At 34.3% G+C, this 25,241-nt stretch overlaps 1 pseudogene; it reads right to left on the bottom strand.

Annotated features, from left to right (window-relative positions):
- Positions 1-24,200: 24,200 nt before the first annotated feature.
- LOC126003393 (V-set domain-containing T-cell activation inhibitor 1-like) lies at positions 24,201-25,008 on the bottom strand (annotated as a pseudogene).
- Between the last annotated feature and the right edge of the window lie 233 nt (positions 25,009-25,241).

Below are 25,241 nucleotides of genomic sequence, written 5' to 3'. Positions count from 1 at the left end.
GATAAAACTCCATACACAAAAATTAAATATGGCTAAGAAAATAATGTAAAATTTTGACTTTCCAATATAAAGCCTGATTAAAAACAAAATTTAAAGTATTATTTGTTTTTCTCTATTTTATAATCATCAATTGCATTGCTAGAGTTAGAAATGGAAATATTTTCAGGACCAGAGACATAGTACAGCAGGGTATGGTTATTGCCATCCACCAAAATGACCTGGGCTTGATCCATAGCATCCTATATGGTTCCCTGAGCTGGCCAGGAGTGCAGAGTCAGAGGGTCTGGCCTCAAAACAAAACAAAAAATGGAAATGTTTTAGAATGCTCACCAACATTCTCAATATTAAAAAAAATATTTAAAGAAGGTGCTTCATGTAGTTGACATAGTTTACCATAATATAATTGTTTCTAGATAAGTGAGAGCAAAGTTATTAAAAAATAATGGAGGCCAGAGTGATAACAGAGGTGTAGGGCATTTGCCTTGCATGTCAGTCAAACCAGATCAATTCTCAAAAAACCATATGAATCTACAGGAGTAATTTTTTTATTCAAAAAATTTTGAGACATTTTTATTTTTATTTTTACCACAGTGGATAAAAATCTTTCACAGTAATATTTTAGATATGTAGTGACATTGAATCAGGAGTATTCCTTCCTCCAATGTTGTCCTCCCTCCACCCGTATTCCCAGAATGCATCCCATATTCCCCTCCAGCTAGTATAAGTGGTCCCCTCTGTGTCTAGCTTGTTGTAGATTGGGTATCAATTCTGTTGTCGTTGGCTTTGGATTTGGTTTTAAGTTTGATCATTTTTTTTATTTCTACTTGATGTTCATACGACTGTTAGGTCTTAGTACCTTCCATTATTTCTCCTCCAATTTGTGAGGTAGAGCAAGATGGTTCAAATTATGTGGTTCTGTTAGAAGGAAAGAAGAAAAAAAGGGGGGGCAAAAATCAAACAAGCAAAAAAATGAAAGGAGCCCTTCTAGAGGTTATACATATCAATTTAAGAGAAGAAAGGGGAAAAGAAAGAAAAACATAACAAGAATACAGGAGTAATTTTTGAGTGCACAGACATGAGTAGCCACTGAGATTGCAGACCCTAAACACACACACAAAAAAAGAGAAATAAAAGAAAGAAAAAGAGAAAGAAAAAAAATGAGGAAGGAAGGAAAAAAGGAAGGAAGAAGGACAGAAAGAGAAAAGAAAGAAAAAATTAAAAATAAGTACAGTGACAAGTAAATTGGCAAAAATTTGTGTGTCCAATGAAGTCATAAAAACAATGGCAGGTTTAATAAGTTCTTGTTTGCTATATATTATGTTATTTATTTTATTTGTTTCTTAACACTAAACGACCTGTTACACATTGGTGTGTTCCTTATAAGGATGATAGCATCAAACAAATAAAGTTCCAGAAATTCAAAGTACTATTACTGACTACAGCTTTTGTGAGCATGTTCTCAGCTGCCAGTCCTCCTAGATTAGAAGAAAGTTGGGGGGGGGGGGGTGCTCTCACTAGCTCCATAAAAGCCCAAATGATATCCGCCCCAATATAGGCATATCTAAAGTTTGATCAGATTGGTGTCTCATAGAGGAGTGATAAGGCAGGGCTGTAGGCAAAGTGGCGATGATGGGTGATGGATACAGCAGGCATGACTTTGGCAGGGCAGGGTCTTGGCCCATCCATTCCTCCAAAGGTTGCCAGGTTCCGGTTTTGTGGCTGGTGTATACATGCTACTTTACAGTTTGCTTTACATGTCTTTTGAGAAAAAAGTAAGTCTATGGAGCTGGCCTGGTGTAAACATACTCATTATTTTTATATAAATTAAGAAGTAAATATTCACCTTTCAAGAAGACTATACACCAAATAGGGAGGTATTTACATTTCTTGCATTTTTAAAACTTAAATTATGTAAAAAAGAAGGTGGCAGCATTTTATTGTCTACTATTTTTTTTACCTATTCATAATTTTTTTTGACAATTACAGTGGTGGAAAATGGGACAAAGAAATTATGCAGCAACTGCTTTATGTAATGCTATTTTCTGTAACAAAGAAAACAACATAAAATGTTTCTTTGCTTTTCTATCTCCAAATTCACATTGTGGCTCGTTTGTCACATGGATACCAGTTTCCCCTCAAAAAACTACTTCATGCCTACTTCACTTCCCTTTTTCTTTTTTTTTTTTCACGTCCCCTTTTCTAGACCATTCATACTTGCATAACTTAATAAAATCTTGGTAAAGGACTTGACAAGACTAATGAAATTAGCATGAGGTTAGTTTTTAATATTTTACATTATCTTGAACTTTTATGTTTTGATATTTTGATCTCTACTTCTCTTTTCAAAACTCTGGGTAAATTTTTTTATCATATTTTTAATTTAAACATCATGGTTACAAGGTTGTTCATACTACAGTTATTTTTTTACAGCTATAGTTTTTCATTATTGAGTAACAGTCATACAATATATAACAACCTTAACTAGTGCGCATTCCCACCACCAATGTCAACAAAACTCTTGAAAATTAAGTACTTTTACTTTTAGTCTTGTTTGTATATTTATTTCTCAGTCTCCAAGAATTAAATAAATTTACTGAGAATTAACAGCCATTTTTGTTTATAGGTTTCCCCTTTATCTAAAAGTATAACATGCTTATGAAATCTTTTCTGACCTAAAATGACATCAAGCAAAGAAGCAATTACCACTGATATATTTGGAAAAATTTGTATTCCTAAAAACAAAATAATTTATCAAATCAGACTATGTAATACACAAAAGCTAAGCATACACATAAAATCTACCTAACACTAACATGGCAAAGGCAGAAATGTTATGATAAATACACTTTCTATCAAAAGTACAGATAATGTGTGCAATCTTTTCACTAAGATTGAAATGCTGAACTATGTCTAATTTTACACCAAGGTGAACACCCTTAGGAGCATTTTTAGACATTTTGATATCTTTAATTCTATTTTGCTAATGGATGCACAAAATTAATAGAGATAAAACATAGATGCTTATGAACACAGTTCAAACTAAAATTTCGTTTTGCTTGGTTACTGAGTGTAGCTCACAACAAGGATATCAGTGGGGTCAGTCCAGGGTACACAGTGCCTCTAGGATGACTAGAATGATGCAAAACATATGCTGAGAAGACTGGAAGATAGTACAGATGGTAGGGTACTTATTTGTCTTGAGTGTAGCCCATATGGGTTCAATTCCCAGCAACTCCTATGATCCCCCAAACACTTCCAGGAGTAATTCCTGAATAAAGAGACAGGAGTGAACTCTGAGCATGAACAAGTATGGCCAAAAAAATAAACACAACACAACAAACAAAAATATACTGAACACTGGTTTTACATTTCACCTTTTGTTGTAAATAGAAAGGTATCCTTAGATTACATCAGGTTAATCAAAAGGGGTGTTATTGCCTGCCTTGGAAAAGTCAAGTGGAATAATGTAAACTTTTCTTTCTTTTTTGTTTTTGTTTTTGGTTCATACCTGTGGTGCTCAGGGGTTACTCCTGGCTCTGTGCTCAGAAATTGTTCCTGGCTCAGGATGTTGGGGATTGAACCGAAGTTAGTCCTGGGTCAGCAGCGTGCAAGGCAAATACCCTACCACTGCCTCATTGCTCGCCCCCTAATGTAAACTTTTCTAAAGTAACTCATATCTATATCTCTGAAGAATTCCTAAAGAAACTCTAACCCCTTATCTGGGGTGCTGTCAGATTTCATTTCAGAGTATAGGACAGGCTGCTCTAACTATCTGTGCTAAGTGCTGGTTGATAAACTTAAATGGAAATTGGCTTCTTTGACAACTAGCTCTATATAACAGGAAAGAAGGAATGGCAGTATATAGTGATGGGAATGAAGAGGCAAATCTGGTGATAATACTATTCATACTTGGAATCAGTTAACAGCAATAAGTGTTCACATAATACCAATGCCTTGAACTCCACATTTCTCATAGTCACTTTGTAATCCACATGATGGATTTAACATTTATTCTATGATTTATATTACTGTTTGACCCTCTATTTTAGCTTTTCTTACTATACTAGACCTTAGCTTCCATACTCCAACTTTTATCATGACATTGCATACAACTCTTAGAATTTTTCCACCAGAAGAAAATGGTAGGTAAGAAAAATAATTAAAATGCCAACTCACTGATGTCACTGGATAAAAGGATTACTCTGTCCCCTCACTTACTTTTAATTAATTTGGTTGATAATTTTGACTCCACATTATAAGGCACAGGGAAAGAAAACAGTTAAAGTTACACAGAGAAATAAGAATAAAATAATAGAAAGAATAAATAGAAAAGAGGAACAATGTGTTGTGATTGAAAGGCATAATAGAGACTAGATCACTGACTTCAAAGAATCTTTATATATTCCAGTTATATGCCAGGTTCTGTGCCAGGTACTTAGTCTATGAGGGTCTATAAAGTTTCTGTCCAAGACACTAATGCTTGCAGTAAAGATTCCCACAGTTAACAAAGCCAATCATAAATGGAGAGACATGTAAGCCTGGCCTATCTTTATATTCCATGGAGATTAATTTTCAAGAACTGTAAACTGAAGCAAAAGGAAGCAATAAGAAAAGTATGTATCAATTGAGAGAATATTTATATCATATAGCATTATCATTTTATGTTTTAAAACTGTTTCTGGAAAATTGGAAGGAGGTAAAGACATTTTTTTTGCATCAGGTTGTGGTTGCGGACTTAATTCCAATATTTATGGTTCCCTGACCAACTATAACATATTTGGCCCTCAAACAAAAGCCAGCTGTGCCCACTAAGCATTGTTGGGTATAATCTGAAAATTAAAAAAAAAAACACAAAGAATTTATTTTAGTACTGAGTGACTAAAATATTTATTCACATCCTAAGACATATTTTGAGAAAGAACTTTTTTAGCCCATTTCTCTTGTTATATTCTAAATTCCTTCAAATTATTCCAATGTCTTTATTAGCATACCTCATCAAGGATAGACAAATTATAATTGTATGTTGTTTGAATTTCTTGTAGCCAGATATCCCCCAAAATAGGACTGTGTGGTTGCCTGGGAGTATGCAAGTGCGCGGCACTAGCTTTTGAACTCATGGCCTTGTATTTTGGGGCAAATAGCTTAAGCGATTCATGAATCTTCTGGCCCTCTATGTTGTTTGGATTTAACTCAGTATCAGTACAAATTAAGTTGAAAAAAATTAATGCAAACGCACTACTTCCTAAATAGTTATTTTCAAATACGCAGATATTTGCCTAATTCAAACAATACTCCCCCCTTAAAACAGATCTTTTTTGTACATACAACCTTAATTGCAAGCATAATTACTCCCTGCAATAAACCTGGAACTGGTAGTGAATACAATTTAGAATAAACAATGAACTGAAAACACTTTGCTACTATTAGTTCTGTTTTTTTTTTTTTTTTTTAATTTGTGTTTTAGGGTCACACCTGGTAATGCTCAGAGCTTGTTCTTGGTTCTGCATTCTGGAATCATTTTGGTGGGGATCAGGAAATGAAACCTTGTCAACTGCACGCAAGACAGTTTCTCTACCCTAATACTATCAATCCACACCCTGATTATTAATTCTAGTTTGTGTTACATGGTTTTATCTCAAACAGGGGAAAAGTTATCCTCTACATTTTTTGCAGACAGTTTTAAAATAAAAACTATAATACTTGAATGTTGTCAGAAAAAGTAAAATAAAATGTCAGGAAAATAAAAATAAAATAAGAGAGATATCCCTCTTTCTTAGTTATAACTTAAAATTTTGTATTTTTTTTATTCTTATGAAACTGACAGTTTAACCTCCTGATGATATTTAATTAAGTGGGCCTTGCATTGTGTCTAGGATGTGTCTTGGGTTGCCTTTCTTTGGATCTCTTTTCGCTGGTACTTTTCAAGCATGTAGGATTTGGTTGCATGCACTGTTTGGCTCTGGGAGTTTCTCTGTGATAATGAGTTTGATCGTTAAAATTTCATGGGAATTTTTGTCCTCTGTCTCTGAGACTTTAATGAATCTTAAGATGTTGCTGTTGAATTTATCAAAGATTTCTATTTTCATCTGTTCCCATTCTATAATATACCATTGTCCGACCTTTTGTTTTGAGGCTCTTTTCCAGCCTCTTCTGTTGTATGGAGTTGTTATGCATCTCATCTTCCAGCTCTGATTCTGTCTTCCACCATTGTTACTCTGTTGGAGAGACTTTCTAGTGAGGTTTTCATTTCGCTTACCAAGTTTTTCAGCCCTGTTATTTCATTTTGAAGTTTTCTTATAACTACTCTCAGGTCCTCTTGATTCTTCTTTGTGGCACGTTCCATTAGTTCCATTCTTTCTTTGAGTTCTATGAACATCCTATTTCTTCTCTAAACTCCCTTATCTGAGAGAGTAAATAGATGGTTGGTATTTTTCAATAACTAGAGTTACATCTTCATTCTCTAAACTTGGTGGGGCTCGGCGTTGTTTCCTCATAGTCGCATTTGTAGTGTGATGTTTTCTTTGCCCTGTACAGGTGTCCCTTTATTAGGAGGAGTGTGTGGCTGCAGAGCTATTCTATTGACCTAATCTATTAAGTGAAATATTAGTCATTATTTCTTGGGTTGTTTGAGATATACAAACTCTAACTTTTTCTCCTCCTCCTCCTTTTCTTCTCCTTTTCTCTTCTTCTTCTCCTCCTCTTCCTCTCCTCCTCCTCCTCTTCCTTTCCTCCTCCTCTTCCTCTCCTCCTCCTCTTCCTCTCCTCTCCTTCTCCTTTTCCTCTCCTCCTACTCTTCCTCTCCTCTCCTTCTCCTCCTCTTTCTCTCTTCCTCCTCCTCCTCCTCCTCCTTCTTCTTCTTCTTCCTCCTCCTCCTCTTCTGCCTCACCTGGCTGTAGTCAGGGGTTACTCTTGCCTCTGCACACTCAGAAATATGGCAAAGTATCATATGGATGCTTGTGATGGAACTCAGGTTGGCCACATGCAAGGCAAATGTCCTACCTGCTGGGCTATTGTTTGGCCCCAGGTTTGCTTTGTAATTTGCCAAGGAATGAGTACATAAAATTCAAAGTAGTCTGATAAGTAATCTTTATGATCCGCAGAATTCAGTCATGAAGATTTAACTGGTTCCAAATTTTGCTGAGTTGTATCATTCCTTAGTTATAGGCACCATTTTTAAGAGAAGACATGAAAACTCTAGCTCATGCTGCATTTTACTGCATCCTTCCTTGATCCTTGTCTGCTTTAGAAAGTCAGAGATGACTTCTATTATGGCTAGTTCCCATTGAAGGTACAATAGATAAGTATGTAAAATGATTAATAAATCTATTTTAAGGGGTTCTACTGGCCCTAATCTATGGTCATTACTTTCCCATCTAAAACATATATTTTTAGAGCAATAATCTCATTTTATGTTTCTGGCATTTAATCCTGACAATAAAAACAAAAAACTATACTTAGAATCAGCATCAGACATGAAAGGGATTTTGAAAATGGTTCAGGGTAGTGACTCCCAACTTGGACTTTGCCTTATTGCTCCTGAAGAAAGCAATATGTACAATTTATACCATCTAAAGGACCAGTGAATATAGGGTGAATATAAGGTTCATATAAGACCATAGAGAGGATAATGTGGGACGTGGATTTTTAAAAAGACCACCATTACATATGTATGAGGCCCTTAATTCCAATCTTCTTCCTTGCATGATTTCTGCAAAATCAAGTACTGCTGGATGTAGACATAGCACCCTAGAATCATTGGGGACTACCTCTATTGAGAACTAAAAAGTATTTAACTCAGCATAATAGATGAGTGAAATAAGTCAGAGGGAGAGAGATAGACACAGAATAGTTTCACTCATCTATGGGTTTTAAGACAAAGAAAAGACATTTTTACAATAATTCCCAGAGACAGAAGAGAGGAGAGCTGGAAGGTCCAGCTTACAACATGAAGTGTTACTATCATAGTTACTGTTATACAATAATTTTGTGTGTATATATATATATACTGTTATACACTTATAGTAGAGTTTTAAAAACTCAGAGTGGTGAGTGCAGTTAGAGAAATAACTACATTGAGAACTATCATGACAATGTGAATGAATGGAAGCCTGTCTAGAGTATAAGCAGGGGTGGGATGGGGAGGAGGGAGATTCAGGACATTGGTGATGGAATGTTGCACTGGTAAAAGGGGTGTTATTTATATGACTGAAACCCAACTACAATTATATTTGTAATCAAGGTGTGTAAATAAAGATATTAATTTAAAATATATGAACAATTTTTGCTATAATTAGGTTACATAATAACATTTTAATTTTGAAAATAATAGATATATTTAAAAAAAGAGAGAGAACTAAAAAGTAGGAGCCAGAGTGATAGCCTAGTCGGTGGGTGTTTGCCTTGCAGGGGGCCAATCCAAGTTCAATTGCTATTTTAAGCAATAGTCTCAATTTAGAGCTAATAACAAAAGAAAAAGAGATTTTTTTTTTCTATTTTGGTTTTGAACTACAATGCTCAGGGTTACTCCTGGCTCTTCACTCAGAAATTACTATTGGCAGGTATAGTGGACCATATGGTACTTTGAAAAATCAAATCCAGATAGGCCGGATGCAAAGTAAACATCCTACCACTGTGGTATTGCTGGGACCCCAAGAAATTTTTATTTTAAAAATCTTTCCACAGCAAGTGACTGACTTAACAGTAGGAGCCATAAATCTTACTTACTAAGTGGTTTTGTTGTGTTTCATTCTCATTATATTCAGATTTTGTATAGCATTTTTTCTTCCCAGAGAAGAAAGGAAGGAAGGTAGGAAGACAGGCAGGAAGGAAGAAGGAAAAAAGGAGGAAGAAAGGAAGGAAGGGAGAAAGAAAGGAGAAGGGAAGGAAAAAAGGAAGGAAGGATAAAAAGGAAAATGAGGTGATGGAGGAGGAGCAAAGAGGTTAGAAAAGGCAAAAAATAAGTGGATTAAATAGTGAAGCATGATCCATAATTATCTGAAAAAAACTCAAATTGAACATCTGTCAGTTCTGTCATACGCATGTAATTAGACATTAAAAATAAGGAATGAGGACACTGGTGTATCAATAACTCAAAGTAGAATTACTTGAAAAGTTCTTAATTTCATACTGGTTGTGTAGATAAGAATAATGGCTTATATTAAGGATACTCATATTTGGGTCTTGAGTGATAATTAGACGAATAGAACATGCTGGATTTGATCCACAGCTTCCAAAGTTTTCCCTCTCACTATTATGGTGACTCACTCACTATTCTTATGACATTGATAAACACATGTCACAGGTAAGGACTAATGTTTTTTCTCCCAAGAAAACAGATTTGAACAGAGATACAGGACCAAGAATAGAAAAGCTGATTTTGCTGAAGGGTGAGGGGTGGGAGGTGTCACACACACATTGGGATCACCACTGAAGGGACTGGGGTGGCCATATATATATGTGGTGCCTAAAACAAATCTAGGTCTGTTTTGAGCAATGGCGTGAAACAAATGATTTTCCTGCTGTATTATCTCTCTGGTGCTGAATTTAAATATTAAGAATATTTAAGGGCCGGTGAGATAGCATGGAGGTAAGGCGTTTGCCTTTCATGCAGAAGGTCATCAGTTCAAATCCCGGTGTCCCATATGGTCCCCTGTGCCTGCCAGGAGCAATTTCTGAGCCTGGAGCCAGGAATAACCCCTGAGCACTGCCGGGTGCGACCCAAAAATCACACACACAAAAAGAATATTTAAATATTAATATTAATATTAAATATTTAAGAATTAGGGATCCACAAAGTATTCTGGATTCCTTCCTTTTGAGTTTTTAAAGATTCCCTAAAACCTCATGATCTCTTCTATATTTTTTTTAGACAAAGATGCAAAGAGAGGACAAGATGAAGTTACAGTGGAAAGGCAATCACTCATAAACAGAATTCTCAAAGAAATCCTCTTGCTGACACCTTAATTTTGAATTTTCAGCCAAAAAAATTAAGAAAAATAAAACAAAATACATGCACATTTACTTTGTCTCTCAAGCCCCCAAATTGTAGTACATTATAACATTTCTTAGCAGTAAACAAAGCAATCCAAAGCCACAAAATTTATGCAACTCCTTTAACATTAAAGGCTATAGTATTGTTTAACACAATTGATCATAATACATTATTTCATTAAGGATGAGTCAAAGGAGCACAGCAAAGATGGTGTTAGTGTGGAAATTGTTTGCATAGGCCCAGCAAAATATAGGGGACATGGAAAGTAAAAGCCTTGGTCTAAATACAAGGAGACCCTACCTCTGAAGTTTTCTGGCATAAGACCAACTCTAGGCTCCAGGCATGGTTGTCCAACCCAAGTCATTGTCTGTAGTGCCAATACACTTTTATTTTTCACACAGTCACTGTTGTTGGATCTCTTCTATTTTTGACAATTTTATTTCTTTCAGTTATAATAACTTTGTCCCTTTTATTTAGCTTAGTTAGTTCTTATTCTTTTAAGCAAAAGAGCCATGTTGCATATATAAAAAATGAGATTGTGTTCACATGAAGGCATTTTGCTTCACATTTTTTATGTCCTTAAAATACCATTTTGTCTATAACACTCTGTATTTAAAAATATAAAAGTTCCTATTTCTATTTTCTAAAGGCTTTTTTGATTAATGTGATTGGTTTGAAATAGGCTCTTAGAGTAGATAACAATTAGATATAAATATTGAAGAGTGTTGGGTAATTTTTCCATTTTTGTTCTTGTGAATTAGCAAATGCATTTCTAATTATTGCCCTTAAATCAAAAATGAATGTGGAAAAAATTAAATATCATTAATAATTCAATATGTAGGAAGCATAATTTTATCCTTCTTTACAAGATAACATGCTGACATTGCTGTATTCTGGTAGGCTCACTTAAAAGGTATGATTACAGAAAGTCTGCATTTAAGGGATCATTAATATTTCTCTTTACTTCAGAAAAGACACTGAGAGTTTTCTCTTTCCTATCAAAAAGGACTACAAGGATATTTCTGATAATATATGTAACAAAGAATTTTTTAAATTTTTTTATTTAAACAAATTTATTACATACATGATTGTGTTTGGGTTTCAGTCATGTAAAGAATACCACCCATCACCAGTGCAACATTCCCATCACCAATGTCCCAAATCTCCCTCCTCCCCACCCGACCCACACCTGTACTCTAGACAGACTTTCTATTTCCCTCGTACATTCTCATTATTAGGATAATTCGAAACTTAGTTATTTCTCTAACTAAACTCATCCCTGTTTGTGGTGAGCTTCATGAGGTGAGCTGTAACTTCCAGCTCTTTTCTCTTTTGTGTCTGAAAGTTATTATTGCAAGAATGTCTTTCATTTGTAACAAAGAATTTTGATAGAAGTATAAATTAAACATGTAACTGAGTCTTCTGTTTTACTGCATGCACCTTATTCTATGCTAGAATAATAGAGATGTGGAGCAATATATGTGATTTTGTGACAAATATCTTGTTAATGTAAAACATTGAAGAAGAAGCTCATAGAAAATTTGCTGAATAACCAGAGTAATTCCCTCCATTTGCCTGAAGAATTTTAATAAAGGGAATTGTATATTTAACTGCATAAATAAAACATGATTGTTCAATTCTGCCTGTCTACTTCTTTCAATAGATACACAATTATTTTCATTCATTCCCCAAAGTCCTTTCTATTAAAAAGATGAGTTAACTGTAGATTGAAGCTTGTTAAAGGTGTCTAAGCACAAAGAAAGGGAGTAATTTCACTTTTCGGAGAACTATTGTATTGCCTCTAAGTGAGTTTTACGTTATCATAAATATCATTTCAGTTCAATAGAAGTTAGGTGAAAGCAAATGGCTTCATTGTGTTTAGAAATTTAGAGGCAAATAAAGCATTCCAAATATATACTTAGATGTAATTCTCTCCATTTTGATGGAAGAGACTTGATAGTAGCTTTCTTTATAAGAACTCATATATCCACCCTATTTTGTCTCTTTAGTATATGAAATAAAATAAAGGGATTATAATATGATTTTCAAATGAAATTTTATTCATTTATTTGCTTTTTAAATTTTATTCAAAAACTGCCAGTGAGTGGGTTCCACCCAAGCACCCTAATTTGCTAATATTATTTAAAATTTTTTATTGAATCACTGTGAGACAGTTACAAAGTTATTCATGATTAAATTTCAGTCATACAATGTTCATACCCACTTCTTCATTAGTGCACATTTCCTGTCACCCCTGTACTCAGTTTCCACCACCTGACCTACCTCCACGGCAGACAATTTTCCTCTCTCTTGTTCTCTCTCTCTCTCTCTTGTTCTCTCTCTCTCTCTCTCTCTCTCTCTCTCTCTCTCTCTCTCTCTCTCTCTCTCTCTCTCTACTTTTAAGCACAGTGGTTTCTGATATTCTTACTGAAAAGATATGCATGCCACTTTAACTCCTTTCAGCACCCAAGTCATTCTATCATTGTCACATTTCTAATGGTCTTTGTCCTAATTACACCCCCTCCAGTATCCCCTACTTGTAAGTGTCCTATCATGAACAAGTCCTCCTGGTCCTTGTTTCTATTGTCTTTAGATATTACTACGATGCTGCATTGTTCTTTATATCCCACAAATGAGTGTGATCATCCTGGTCTATTCCTCACGTGCTGATTTATTTCACTCAGCATGATACTCTGCAGGTCTATTTATGTATAAGAAAATTTCTTGATTTCATTTCTCCTAATGATTGTGTAGTATTCCATGGTGTAGATGCACCATAGTTTCTTTATCTACTTATCTATTCTTGAGCACTTGTGTTCTAGTGCTGCAGTTAACATAAAAATTCAGATGCCTTTTAGCATTATGCTTTTGGGCCCCTAAAATGTATTTCCAGGAATGGAATTGCTGTGTCTAATGGAAACTCAATTTGGGGCTGGGGGGTGGGGTGTTGAGACTATACCCAGCAGCACTCAGCAGTTACTCTTGGCTCTGAGCTCAGAAATAGCTCCTGGCAGGCTTGGGGGACCATATGGGTTGCCTGGGATCGAACGCGATTCCGTCCTGAGTAGGCATTGTGCAAAAGCAAATGCATTACCTCTATGCTATCACTCCGGCCCCAAATTTGTAGTTCTTGTTTTGGGGGCACACCCGGTGATGCTCAGGGGTTACTCCTAGCTATTCGCTCAGAAATCACTCCTGGCTTGGGGGACCATATAGGACATAGCCTTGTGCAAGGCAAATGCCCTACAGCTTGCTTGCACCACTGCTCTGCTCTCCCCGCCAATTTGTAGTTTTTGAGAAATATCCATATTGTTTCCCCAAAACAGTATGGACATTGTTTCGGGAAAATAATGGTTATTCTTGAGGCCGGAGCGGTGGCATGGATGGACCGCGGTTGGATCCCTCAGCATCCCATATGGTCCCCCAAGCCAGGAGCGATTTCTGAGGGCATAGCCAGGAGTAACCCCTGAACGTTACTGGGTGTGGCCCAAAACAAAAACAAAAAGGTTACTCTCGTTCTTTTTTTTTTTTTATGTGTGCCATTCTCTAGAGTGAGAGATATCTCATTGTTTTGATTTTCATTTTTTCTTATTATTAATGATGTAGTGCATTTTTTCATATGCTTTTTGGGCATTTGTATTTCTTCTTTGAAGAATTTCATCTCTTCACTTTTATTTATAGGATTTTATTTTTTCTTGTAAAGTTCTACTAGTCTAGTGCCTTTAATATTAACTTAAAGTGAATTTCATTTTGTTAAGATGTATGATAATTGGAAAGTTCTTATTATCTATGTGATTTGTTTTAAATTTGATATTATCATCAAACATAAAAGTGAAATCATGTATCTCAATAGGTATAATATTTAATGTCAAAATACTGTGGTATTTTTATAAAAAACTATTTCATATAAACGTTGCTGCTATACAAAATATAAGATTACTTAGAATTTTTCTTTTGAACAAATGTCTTATTTTGTGTAGATGGTTGTTCAACTAATTTTCTATGGTGTAATTTGGTCAACTTTTTGATACTTTGAGTAAAATTTAAGAAATCCTCTAAAAACCATAAGAAATCCCCTAAAAACTGTACTTTTTACAGTGTATTTAAAGTTATAATCATTTAAAGATAACCCATTGCCGAGTTTAGTGAATTAGTATTAAAGTAAGAAAGTGATATGAGAATTTAAAAATAAACAGAATTCCTTCTTACCTGTAGTTACTAATGATATTAGTTAATTAAATTATAACATATGATGTTATAAATTGACCAAACTATTCGTTGTGCTCTTCTTATATTTAATTCTTTCAGCAACCTATTGATAAACATGAAATTAAGAGCAAATGAAATATAAAGCACTTAACAAGATGCAGGACTTTTAAATGTTGACTTAAATTTTATCTGACTCTAGAAACTTCTTCATTTTTCATCTTTCTAGAGGCAAGTTTTGAGCTCAGTTATTTTTTGCTTTATTTCCTTTAGCTAATTCTCTATCCTTGAAAAATATTCTATTCTTTATTTCACATATACAGAGTAGAAAAGTAAATGGCTAAAGATGATATAATATAATACCAATTGAAGCATTATTGAGCTTTCAGCACTTTATAAATAAAAGGTGGGGTACCTTTGTACTATCAAGGTCATATGAATACTTATAACAATAGTCATTGGCTATACAATATAGGCAGCAAGCAGCTTCCTATGATGTATATTGTTTTTCCTGTCATGTTTCTCATAGTCTTTGATTTTTGCAGGCCTTATCAGGACAATTCCTAATCCTATAAATGATTTACTATATTTTATTTTATTGTACTGTGCTGTTGGGGACACTATACTTATGAAATATTTACTTCATCATTAGAGAAAAACCCCTGGCTCTATGTGGCTCTATTTTTAATACAGTGAACTAGTGTTAATATGCTATGGTGGGAACTAAGAAGAAATCTTGTATGTGTTTAGTTTTATACTCTCAAAATATTCATATTGAAGATATTTATTTTGTGATATGAGCTGGGAAATAAATTCAAGACACAGAGTATGTTATGCGCTTATTTTACCACACTACCTATCTATGTTCCAAATATGACATGTTAAATATTTAATCCCAGATAGCTCAGGATGATACTTTATTCTGAAATATGGTCTTTATGTATGATAACAAAGTTAAAAATTAAGAAAGACAAGGTAGATATTGATCCATATAAATGATTTTTTTCAAGAAAAGGATATTTAGACAAAAATATTGAGGAATTAGAAAGGTGCAAGATAGAGATGAGAGAAGTCCAGAAGGAACCAACCATGTAGACATCTTGAATTGAAACTCTTAGCCCCCAAAATATTAAAAAAAATTCCTTTATTTTTAAATTTTTTAAATTGCCAACTGTGCTAAGACATCCTGAATTAAAATATGCAGAAAATTAAAAAATACTTGCTAAAACTAGGGTATAGAATGACAAATGGAATAAATTGATTCTACAACTCCTATGACTAGCAATTATTGGAGATTGTAAATAAATAGGCTGAATTGATATAAGACAAAATGTTAGTCTAGTATGATCAAGTCTCTAAGTAAGAGAAACATATAAACACGAAAATCTAGGACATTTTAAACATGTCTATTGACAAGTATATGGTACCAAAAATTTGAATTCTTAGATCAAGTAAAAAATCTGAATGACAAAAATTAATAGATTTATAGCAATTTATCAGTGAGTAAAAAGGCAGATAAATATAAATATAAAATAATGGATAAGAATCAAATGACAAAAATGAAGAATTTAACAAATGAGGAATGCTTAATGAGAAGCCACAGGATTAAAGCTGGTTTTGTTATCATTTATTTCAAGAAAGGTCATTGCTTTTATAGATTAAATTGAATACTAAAAAAGTGTTATCTCTCTCTTTCCCTGTTAAGATTCATTATTATAATGCATGACCACTAGCATTCATCACAGCTGGATTTTCAAGGGGACTTTTCAGACTTACTTGAAAACTTTGTTTCATGGGTCTTTATTTCTTTGATGGGAAATGAGATAATTAACTTTTATCTGCCTTTTACTTGTGCAATCTTTAAAAGAGCAGAGAGTATTTCACCTGTGACATTTTCCATTTAGCCATCATCACCCCAGAGTAGTGAATCCCAAAATCACAGAACTCTAGTTCTAGGAGCTAATAATAAAACCTGAATTTACAATTTACTTCTGAGAAACTTGTGTTGTATAATTAGTAACACATCATGCCAAAATTCTTTATTCTTTGAATGTCAAAGATACAAAATCAAAAGTTTTAGTGACTTTTAAAAGTATTTTATCTATACTAAGATTAAAAGTCTACTGACTAGAAGAAACTGAGAAGTAAATTATTTAATTACAACATTTTAAGGATTCAACCAGACTGAATGTATAATGATAATATAGAGATGGTGATGATGACAGTATGTAGATGATGGGTTTTATGTGCTAAATGCATACAGTGAAGGTCCAGAAAAAATTCTTAAAATTATTTTATCATGGAATTCCTTTTGTACATTATCTAGTGGTTGATTATATTGCTTAGAAAAGAGTATTTTTGGATTTTACATATATACACATATACATATATAGTATACTAAGTTCCTATTTGTGCTTTTAATATGATCTTTAGAGTTGGCTAATTGTTTATTGTTATAAAATGAGCTCCATTGACTAGTGAGGGTGCTATATAAAAATACTTATACTCACCTATATGTTGATATACATATCTATAAATTACGTTTTCAAAACAAGCCCACAACACTTAGTGATTTAGAATAAAACTATTCATTTAGCTCATGATGACTTGTATTGAGTTCATTAAGATAGTTTTTCTGGTCTTTCTGTAGGCTCACTTACATGTCCAATGAACCTATGTAGAAAAAGAGCCTATCATATATCTGGAGTCCTACCTAGGAATAGGCAACTAACTCTTCATGTAGCCTCTCATACCATAGGAGACTAATCCAGGATTGTTCACATGACGACTTCAGAATTCCAAGAGTCAGCATGGAACCACCCAAGTACTCTTGAAGCTTAAACTGGATTAAAAGATTAAAACAAACATTCTGTTGCATTCTACAAAGCCTAAATGCAGTCTTACTCAGTTTTAATTTTAGTTTAGTTATTTTGTAGTATTTTTGCCATTCATAAATATTTAAATAGTGAATTTAGATTACAATATCTGGTTCTTGTGTCCAAAATAAATTAATTTGATAACCATTTTATTTTTATTTGATTGAAACAATTATTATCAACAAAATTCTTCACAGTTGAATTTGAGATATACAATGAGACAGATCCTTCCCCACCACTAGTGTCAACCTCCCTCCACCAAAGCCCGAGAGTGCATCCTATACACCACTCTTTGCCCCCTGGCCTGCCAGTATAACAGATCTCTTTAAGTTTAGATTGTTTAAGTTTGGGTTCCTTGATTCTTTTGTTGATTTTGGCTTGGATGACCATTTTCTTGAACGTACAAAAGTACAACATATAAATTATACATTTAAAATATTGAAACCATAGATAATTTAAAAACTTACTTCAGTTTGGAAGAGTTAAGTTTACTAAACAAAAGAAATGAGAGAAAAAAAAGCCTAAAAAGTGTGCTATAGTTTCTTTATTCGTTCATCTGTTCTTGGACACTTAGGGTGTTTCTAGATTCTGGTTACTTGAATAATGCCACAATAAACAATTTGTCACAAATCTTAATCTCTTTTATATTTTTTAATAAAAAATAAAGTAAAGGTAATTTTCAAACCAATTTTATAATATTTGTGACAATTTTTTCTTAAGAGACAAAAATTAATCTTAGTAACTAGCTATCTTTTTAAACTAGAAAAATTTATGATAAAGTATAGTTTTTTCATAAGTTACAGGATGCTGAACATGATATTCAATTTTTTAATTTAAATTTAAATTTAAAATGTTTACCACTTCTCCAAACTGATCTGCATTTGGTTGATAAAGAAATTTTGGTACATCTACACAATGGAATACGATGCAGCTGTAAGAAAAAAAATCAAGTGGTGACTTAACGTAGATGGATATGGAAAGTACTATGCAGAACGAAATGAGTCAAAGTGACAAAATTATCACACTCACTTGTGGGATATAAAAATATATTAATGTATTAATAGCCTGAAACAATAGAGATTAGGACTAGGAGGAGCAGTCCCTGGTTGGAAAGCTTTCCACAAATAAGGATGGAGTATAATTAGGGTATCTCAGGGTATCCTCTAAGGTTGCTGCAATTGATCTTTTACATTGAATTGTTTTCATCTTTCTAGGTCATTATTGTCAACATGCAAAGAAGCCACAGGGCACTTCATATCATCCCCCCCGGGTAACAAATTGTCAGGCCTTCATAAGTTAGTAGAGTAGGGTTTCATGCAATGTTGGAATGGTCTGAAAAACAAAATAAACAGAGGTGGTTGGAGGAAAAGCAATCATATATAGAGATAATTAAAAAATAGTAGATGTAAAAACAGTGTTAGCTCTTAAAGTACACAGTATAATAATAAAACAGTATGCTTTCATAAACCTCAATAAAATGTTATATAATTATTTTAATATTTTGAGGGCATAGGCTTTTTATATTTTTGTGGAGACATTTCTATATCTTTTTATAAAAAAAACTTGAAAATATATAGCTCCCAAATATCTACTATTAGAAACTCATCTAAATAAGGGAAAAATAAGGTTTTAAAAATTAAATATGGCCAAAAATATAAATGTTTATTATGGAGGAATTTGTTTTAAAATGGTATGTAATTGTTTGTTTGTTTTTTTTAAACGGTATGTTTTTTTAAAAAAAAAAAAGGTATGAAGCCATCAGTCTTTTTTATTTTATTTTTTTTATTTTTGGGCCTCACCCGGTGACACTCAGGGGTTACTCCTGGCTATGCACCGAGAACTCTCCCTGGTTTGGGGAACTATATGGAATGCTGGACATTGAACCCAGATTTGTCTCTGGTCAGCTGCTTGCAAGGCAAATGCCCCACCACTGTGCCATCACTCTGGCCCCATTTTTTTTATAAGAATATTAATAGTAAGATTGTACATTGGATAGGGTGCTTGCAATACATGTAGCCAACTCGAGTTCAATTTCTGGAATCTAACATGATTCTCTGAGCCCCACTGTTGAGGAATGATCCTTGAATTTAGAGCCAGTAATAAGCTCTGAACATAACTTACTGTGGCCTAAAAACTAAATATCTTTCCACCAACAAACTTGACTGAACCAAATATCCCCCAGACCGAATCTTAATTTAATTCTTCTATATCTATAGTTATATAAAAAGAGGAAGCCAAATTCATGTTGTGGACATAATTTTAAAAGGAAGTTTTTGGCATTTTAATGTGGTTTAAAATACTTTCATAAGTCTATTTTTACATGAGTCTTTTTTGTATTCTTTTAATTTTCTCAGTCTGAAAATGAGCACATATTTTGATGATATGTCAAAATTAATAGAACATAAAACAATCTAAATATAAAAGTAATTATAGCTTATCATCAGTTTTCTTAGCTGCTATAGACAGTCTTCTATTTCCCTGTAGACTATCTGCTTACAACACACTTCTCTATATTAGTGTACAGATTGTACTAAGTGGAATTTAAATTCCCCCTAGTGTGGAGGACAGGTATCCTGTGAAACCAAAGCTGCCAGTCTCTACATCTAATTTTTAATTAAGTACAGTAATTCCTAGTCAGTACCAGCTGTTATCATGTTTCCTCAATTCTGTGTCTTGATAAGTAGTTGTTATATTAAAAAACATAATCATGAAAACTTCTTTTCACTTTTAGAATATGCTTTGAAAATAAAGTTTCTTTGAATTCCCCATTCACATGAAAAGCTGTGACTACACATTTTATTTATTTATTTATTTATTTATTTATTATTTATTTATTTATTTATTTCCTTACTTACTTAGTCAAATAATTATTTTCAGTTTGTTGGACCACACTGGTGATGTTCAGGGGTTATTTTTCCTGGCTCTTTGCTCAGCATCTGTTGGCAGTGCTCAAGTGACCATATGGAATGCTGAACCCTGGCTGTTTGCATTCAAAGCCAGACCCTTATCCATTGTACCCACTACTACATGCCACCACACACATAGTTCCAAAGTTTATTTATAATATCAGATGAAATCTCTTATCAAATGTCAATAAAAACTCAAAGGAAGAACAAATAACACTATCCATTTTACAGCTGAATAAGCATTTCTGAGAATTAGTAGTTCTTGAACTTTCAGATCTTCTATCTTACACCTAGTTCATTGGTGTGGGCTCTTACCACAATTTGCTTCTAATATTAATTTGCAAATAATTTACTGGTATTTCAATTTATATTTCATTTTATGAGAACTATTAAAATATCTCAGGGGTATACGAATCTTAAGTATATTTTTGCTGGAACCAAACCCAATGATATTCAGAGATAAGTCCTTGCTGGCTTAGGAGAATATATGGGGCTTCAGCATTCAAATGTTGGCCAGCAAAATAAGAGATCTACTGCTATTTGATTCTCATAACTATAAAATAACTATAATTGAGAGTAACTGTTTTCCAATAAAATTATACTCTGCTATTCTCTCTGAAGGTTTTAATTTGAATTATTTTAAGTGAAGATGTGCATTTTCCCACTTGTTTGCTGGTCACTTATATGTCTTTTATTTTTTTGATAAAATATCTATATTTTTGCAATTGTTTTTGTTTTTATTGTTGAAATGTATGAGTTACTCATATTTTTGAGCTATTAGCCCTGTGTGTGGTGCCATAAATAATTTCTCATAGTGTCATAGTAGCTTGATTTTAGTCACCTAACTTTTGTTTTTTGTTTTTTGTTTTGGGCCACACTGGCTCTGCACTTGGGTATTACCTTGAAAGTGCTCAGTGGACCATACAGAATACCTTCAGTATTATATTTCCAGCACCCAACACTTTTTTGTATGAAAGCTTTTTAATTTTTTTGTAGTTGTATCTATTTTTTTTTGATATTCATCTTGTTATTGGAGTTCAGTTGCTAAAACATGTCTGTAGTTGATAGTAGTAAGTTTGTTGGTATATTACTATTGTTTTTAATGTATTTTATAGCTAATTATTTATAACCCATCTTTAATTCATTTTAGGGGAAACAAGGTTGGTTTTGGGGCTACACTTTGTAGTGTTTAATTGGCTATTTTTTGTAGTCAGGTTTCATTCCTGGCAGTGCTCGGAATATAATATGTGGTACAACAGATGGGACATAGTTAACCCTAAGCAATTTTCATCTACTAGAGATATTAGTCTACAGGGCTTTTGTTTTGACTTTTTTTGTAAACTATTATTAAGTCTTTTCTTGGCTTTTATTTATTTGCCCCCCCCCCCCTATTTACTTGTTGTTGTTTTCTTTAAGTTGCAGGGGTGGTTTTTTGTTTGTTTGTTTGTTTGTTTTAGGCCACACCCAGCATGTTTTAACGCTCAGGGGTTACTCCTGGCTATGCCCTCAGAAATCGCTCCTGGCTTGGGAGACCATAGGGGTTGCCGGGGGATCAAACCGCAGTTCTTCCTAGGCTAGTGCACACATGCCAGTGCTCCAGCCCTACTTGGTAATTCTTTGTTTTCGTTTTCGTTTTGTTTTTTCTTTCATTTTTATTTCGACCAAAGTGGATTACAAATCTTTCACAGTAATATTTCAGGTACATAGTGACATTGAATCAGGGGCATTCCCACCACCAATGCTGTCCTCCCTCCACCCCGTTTCCAGCATGCATCCCATATCCCCTCCTTTGAATCCTTGGACAGCTAGTATAAGTGGTCCCCTCTGTGTCTAGCTTGTTGTAGATTGGGTATCAATTCTATTGTAGTTGGCTTTGGATTTGGTGTTTAAGTCTGATCATTTTTTCTTTTTTATTTCTATATAATGTCCATATGACTGTTTGGTCTTGGTACCCTCCATTATTTCCCCCTCAATTTGTGAGGCAAAACAAGATGCTTCAATTTATGTGGTTCTGTTTGAAGAAAAGAAGGGAAAAAAAAATAAAATGGGGCAAAAATCAAACAAGCAAAAACTAGGAGGGGTCCTTCTAGAGGCTATAAATATCAATTTAAGAGAAGAAAGGGAAAAAGGAATAAAAGCATAACAATACAAAAAGTAAAAAATAAAACAAAAAAACTCAAAAAGCATCACAGCAATAAAGACAACAACTACACAATAACCATGGTCCTGAAATAAAACTAAACAAAGAACAACAACAAAAAATGGGAAAAAACAACAACAATAGCAAAACTAAAAAAAATTAATTTGTGCTTTTTTTTTTTTTTTGCATAGGCACAATAAATATTGGGGAAATTAGAAAGGGAATTCCCTTGGCCTAAGACAGTGGTCAGCAACCTTTTTTTTTTCAACTGAGCCAAATCTCGCCAAAACCACGATTGAAATTTATTTTGAGAGCCACACACACACAGGGCGCACACTAACAGAGGTTAGGAGCAGGTCCTGACTCCTGGAGCGGCCGCCAGGCACACAGAAGAGCCAAATTAAAAGTGTAAAGAGCCACATGTGGCTTGCTCGTGAGCCGCAGGTTGCTGACCACTGGAGAGGTACAGGGTTTCTCTGCCCTGAACCTACTTGGTAATTCTAAAGTATTTTATTCAATGTCTGGAGTCAACTCCTTGATAAAAAATAAATTATTGGAAGTCTGTATTTGTTATGGTTGCTGGATGTTACTCAAAAGACTAAGCATATTACTAAGTTTTTAGTATTTTTCTATATTTTTTATGTAAAATGCTATTCTATACACAGCTTGTGAGGTTATAGATCACATAATTGATTATGGAAGTTGTAAAATATCTTAAATCTTTGTGCCAAACTAAATTTTTTATAAATATATTTAATAATTATTTGATTTGTATACCAGATTTGTATATCTATAGCCAGAATCATGTAAAAATTTCTCTAGATATTTCCTCAGAGCAACATTACAACAAGAGACTAAAGATCCAAAGACAAAAGAGATACAATATTCCATCCTCTCACTCCCTAGTTAGGTCAGGGCAGGTCCCTGAAATACGAAAATATAGTTGTTCCCATGTGCATCCTATTCAGTTTCTTTTTCTTGATAAGGCAAAGAATTTTTTAATAGCCTGTCTAGAGTATAGGTGAGGGTTGGGAGGGGAGGAAGGAGGTTTGGGACATTGGTGATGGGGATGTTGCACTGGTGATGGGTGGTGTTCTTTACATGAATGAAACCCAAACGCAATCATGTATGAAATCAAGGTGTTTAAATAAAATTATATGAAAAATATCTTTACTTATGCATAATGATTACAAACATGTTTGTAGTTGGGTTTCAGTTATAACAAAGAACAACCTCTTCACCAGTGCAACATTCCCACCACCAGTGCCCCCCATCTCCCTCCTCCCTCACCACCTGCAGGATTGTTTTTTTAATATCTTTATATATTTTATTTATTTATTTATTTATTTATTTATTTATTTATTTATTTATTTAGGTTTTTTGGGCCACACTCCTGGCTAAGCACTCAGAAATTGCCCCTGGCTTGGGGGGACCATATGGGATGCTGGGGGATCGAACCGTGGTCCTGATCCTTGGCTAGCACTTGCAAGGCAGACACCTTACCTCTCGTGCCACCTCGCCGGCCCCTATATTTTATTTTTTATAAATATTAATCACTATAATTACAAGCATGTTTGTAGTTGGGTTTCAGTCATAAATAGAATATGTCCCCCTTCACCAGTGTGCAACTGGTGAATTCTCACCACCAATGTCTCCCCTCCTTTCTCACCCCTGCCTGTATCAAAAAAGTCATTCTACTTCTCTCATTCTTTAATATTGCCATGCTAGTTGTTAGTATAGTTATTTCCCTAACAAAGTTCACCACTCTTTGTGGTGAGCTTCAAATTGGGCCTGAAGGACTGGCTCTCAATTTGAAGCTCAGTTTTAACACACTTCTCCAGTTCTGATTATTTTCCAAACTTTTCATATACATCTTTGAAGAAGGTAAATTTATCTTGTTTGCTTGGATTTTTTTTGGGGGGGGACTTCTTTTTGTTCCTTGATCTTATATGTTCACTCTAGACTTCTAGATAAGGATTGAATTTCTCCCAGAAAGACATATCTTACTGTGAAATAGTTCTACAGGTTCCAGGGATTCTGTTGTTCCAGTGACTTAGCATGTTTCTGTGTGCTGAGTCATGTTATTTTAATATCAAGTAAGGGAGAGAAGCAGGAGGACCCAGATGATGGCAAAGAAAGAAGAAACACATAGTGAAGTTTTTAGCTTAGCAGCTGTAGGTGACTTCACCTTTTAATCTAAGAGTCTGTTACTTTGATATCTCCTGTGGCTTTGACAATGTCATTCTCAATCATACAAGACTATGTATTGTTGATTGTGACATTGTACAATACAGACACACTTTCATGATCACATTCTCAGTGTTTATCTCAAAACTGTTCTCGGAGATTTCTGGTCAATTTGGAATACCCAGGCCACTGTAAATTGGAGAGTCATAGGGGAGCCTCACATCGTAAGCTCTCTGAGTTAGCATTATAGTCTACATTTACTTCTGGGATGCTTAAGTCTCCAGTTTTATATTCAAGTTAGCATTTTCCTTGCCCTTTGAGGTGATTATTTGGCATTTATAAGTGCCTGCATCAGTGAATTGCACATTTTTCAGCCTCAAAGAGGCATTGCCAACTATTACTTGATCAGCTGTTCTGTATCGGAACATTTCATTCTTGCCCGACAGGTAATCTTTGCCTTCTTTGAACTCATGCACTGGGCCCATGGCACCTGAATCACAATATCTGCAAGTTTGATGTCAGGTTCAAAGGTGCAGCTCAGGATCCTGTCTTCCCCTATGTTCCCAGCGGAGATAAGTGTAGTGACCATACTGGAGTGCCTATCCCTGAGATATCAAAGCCAATGATGAGTGCAATTGCTCCAGCAAGAATAATGATGATACTTCTAATACTCCAGAAGATGATCTGACCCAGGGAAGCCATGGCCAGGAGAAGGTCCCTTCTTGCCTGCTGCGTCCTGGGAAAGTAGAGCAGTGATAGAGGGGCTCTGAGTCCTATCTAACCTGTTTTATGGCTTCATTCCAGTGAGAGCTAAAAGTTGAGTAGAGTGCATTGGTGATGGGAATGTTTTACTGGTGAAGGGGTGGGGGGTGTTCTTTATTTGACTGAATCCCAACTACAATCATATTTGTAGTCAAATTGTATAAATAAAGATA

This window comes from Suncus etruscus, chromosome 3, assembly GCF_024139225.1.
Source record: "Suncus etruscus isolate mSunEtr1 chromosome 3, mSunEtr1.pri.cur, whole genome shotgun sequence".
NCBI classification, from domain to species: Eukaryota; Metazoa; Chordata; class Mammalia; order Eulipotyphla; family Soricidae; genus Suncus; species Suncus etruscus.
The sequence above is the reverse complement of the archived record's forward strand: the minus strand, read 5'-3'. Positions and strand labels throughout refer to the sequence as shown.